Below are 3193 nucleotides of genomic sequence, written 5' to 3' on the forward strand. Positions count from 1 at the left end.
TCAAAAGAGAACAACAAAATATATCCATACACAAAGATCACTAACACTGAGTAATAAACAAAAATGTGAAGATAAATTTGAGAAATATATCAATTACTTTATTAAATAAAAAATCTCTCAGCAGTGAATCATTTCCTTGTGCAAAGAGACTACGACGGACAAGGTTCTAGCAATCAACAATGTGATTCATTATTCTATTGCACTGAACATAGTATCATCCAAGTGAAACTCAAGCAATGTTGAGTAGATATCCTTCCATGGTCTTGAATATGCTGATTGATTCTTCCTTAATTAGCTATGTTGGGGGAATTTGGTTGCCTGTTGGCTCGAACTTGACAGTCCAACTTACAGTGCAAGAATTGGCATCAGCTCCTCGAATTACCTTCATGGTTGGCTTGAAGGCCTTGAATATGTTCAACATCTCACCCTCGATCACAGTATAATTAAGGGTCATATTTGTTTCGTCCCATGCTTCATTTTTCTCAGATACATGAGTCGCTCCTTTCATTCCTGCACCCAACATCGTTTTTTTGTTTGTTTTTGTTTTGTTTTTTTTTTGTCTTTTTTGTTTTTTTTTGTTTTTTGTTTTTTGTTTTTTGTTTTTTTTTTTTTGTTTTTTGTTTTGTTTTTTTGTTTTTTTTTTTTTGTTTGTTTGTTTTGTTTGTTTGTTTGTTTTTGTTTTTTTGTTTTTTGTTTTCGTTATATTCTTATATATAATTTTGTTCTGGGATCATAAAAAGGGTAAAGAACAAGATACATGTTAAATCAAAAGAATAGGACTTATATAAATTTAAGTGGATTGTAGATTTCGAAAATATTTTGAAATGTAATATATAGGAATATAGTCTAACTTTTGAAGGTTAATATATTCCCAAAATTGATAATTAAGTTAAGGAATCCTAAACCCAAGAAACATATATTCTACCTTGCATAACATAACTGTAAATTGTATTTATTTAATATCCTTTAATTTCTCTTAAAAATCATCAGCTTCACACCCATCAACCTTTAAGTTAAGGAAACGATCACTACTTCTGTATGCACCCCACTGCCAGGTGACATAAAGATCACCAATAGTAAAAATTCCAGAAACATCACCAAACATTTATAACAGAAACATATAAATGGTAGCCAAACAGATTCTGAAACCTCTGCTAATTATGTTTAGAATTCCAAAACTCAAATTCCAAATTTCAGATTTGCTTCATACCTTCTCCGTATTTAATTTTGTGGATTGTTACTATCTTCGATGACTTAAATTCTTTTGAAATGAGAGGGCATGATCTTCTACTCTAGCTAAATCCCCAATACCATAAGTGTTAACCACAATTTTTGACACAATTTGACTACATCACCCTGTTAATTTTATCCAACAATTCCCCCTTTAAACTTGACTTTGGGTTCTGCGTATTTAATTTTGTGGATTGTGCCAACCTTACCATCTCTGATGACTTCAATGCTTTTGAAATGAGAGGGCATTATCTTCGGAAATAAGGTTGCAGAATCCCGAAAGGCACCCCAGAATTTCTTAGCAGAAACCTTCAGATCTATCTCCACACACACAGATTGCGTCATTTTTTCAGCTAAAGCCTTATCGAAAGTAGAGAAAACACAAAATTATATGTGTTGGAGGACTACCATGTTGGAAGAGGTAAGAGGTTTGAAGGAGTGTATATAGGTGGTGCTAGTAAAGAGATGAAGCTATTGCCCTAAATGCGTGAAGAAAGGATTCTTAACCATATAAGGCAATGCAGACTGCATCACAGAGAAGGAAACGACATAATAAAACAAAGTCAAAATTTGATAGCTTCCCATAAGTTCTCTTGAAAGTGAAATAATAAACAAAAACCTTTCACATCTTTCAATTTGTTCGATAGTTACTGATACAATTTTCTGTGCTAATACACAGGTAATATCTTTAAATCAATGGAAAATATTGTGAATGGTTAGCCGTTTCAAGGAAGTAGGCACAAAAACTTAGCGTGTTTCGTGCACTTTTCAATTTATCATTCACTAATTCATCCACTACATTTAACATCCAACTATGCATACGTTTCACAAAGGAATGAATAGGGACAAATGCACTTAATGGAGTGAATATTACACTTGGCAAACCGTTGAATGTGAATTGTTACATGATTTAAATATCTTGTTGCTATGTGTGCTTATTCTATTTATTTTTTTACATTGTCTAAAAATCATGGTGTACATGATTTGAATGTCTTGTTTAATAATCAAGGTTTACATGATTTGAATGTCTTGTTTGTTACTATGTGTGTACTTTATTGTATCATGAACAATAATGTACATGATTTGAATGTATGTATTTTATTGTACAAAATTTTATTAGACGGTAACTAAACTTTTGATAAACCGTAACAAGGAGCAAGAATTATAGTTTTCCTTACACATATTGTTTTCAACAGGATAGTTAAAAAATAAAAATTGGGGAATGTTATAGGTGTAGAGTTATTGTGTACCAGGGATGAGTAGATGTAGTAATCTTTCCTAAGAAAAAACAAGAAAATTTTCTTCTGAATTTTTTATGCAGTTAGGTAATATTTTAGTAAAATCTAGTAGGAATTTATTAAATCTAGATTATAGCCGTCAAATTTCAAGATTTTGGGTGCCCAATAATTTTAAATAGAATCACTTTTGACAATCCACCAATTCCTCCAAAAAGTACACCATATTTATGTGAGGCCATTAATATTTTTTTGGTTTATTTATTTATTTTTCAGTGAATCAGTGAGAAACATTAAATGATTGAAATGAATTAAAATTTAGCTGACATCATGTCATATTAACAAAATATCCTCCAAATTGAATTTTATTAGGGGATGGAATCAAGATTGTGTCAATAATGGTGGCTGACCGTTATGGTATTGAGAGCTTGACAAAATATTACCTCTCGTAACAACATACTCTTTCTTTCGGAGGATGGTATTGAGTACTTAGTATTGGTGATCTATAGTGTTGAGTTGATTGTATTATTGACTTAAGTATAGATAAATTTGTACACTTAAGTAATTTTTAAATAGCTACAAATGGGGTCGAAAGGGTTAGAATAATGGTGCTGGGGCTTTTAGCCAAGGGAGGCTTTAAGCAGTTTTAGGTATTCTGACAAGGTCAAAATTGCTGGAGGGCTCTGTAGTCATTGCCACGAGGGAACAATGGTATGAGACTCTATTTC

The 3193-nt window shown here is 31.8% G+C and overlaps 1 pseudogene; it reads right to left on the bottom strand.

Annotated features, from left to right (window-relative positions):
• Positions 1–229: 229 nt before the first annotated feature.
• LOC149191290 (MLP-like protein 423) lies at positions 230–1575 on the bottom strand (annotated as a pseudogene).
• Between the last annotated feature and the right edge of the window lie 1618 nt (positions 1576–3193).

Source organism: Pinus tabuliformis, chromosome 2_2 (assembly GCF_031772625.1).
Source record: "Pinus tabuliformis cultivar Carrire ecotype Pingquan chromosome 2_2, CPIR1, whole genome shotgun sequence".
Classification (NCBI taxonomy): domain Eukaryota; kingdom Viridiplantae; phylum Streptophyta; class Pinopsida; order Pinales; family Pinaceae; genus Pinus; species Pinus tabuliformis.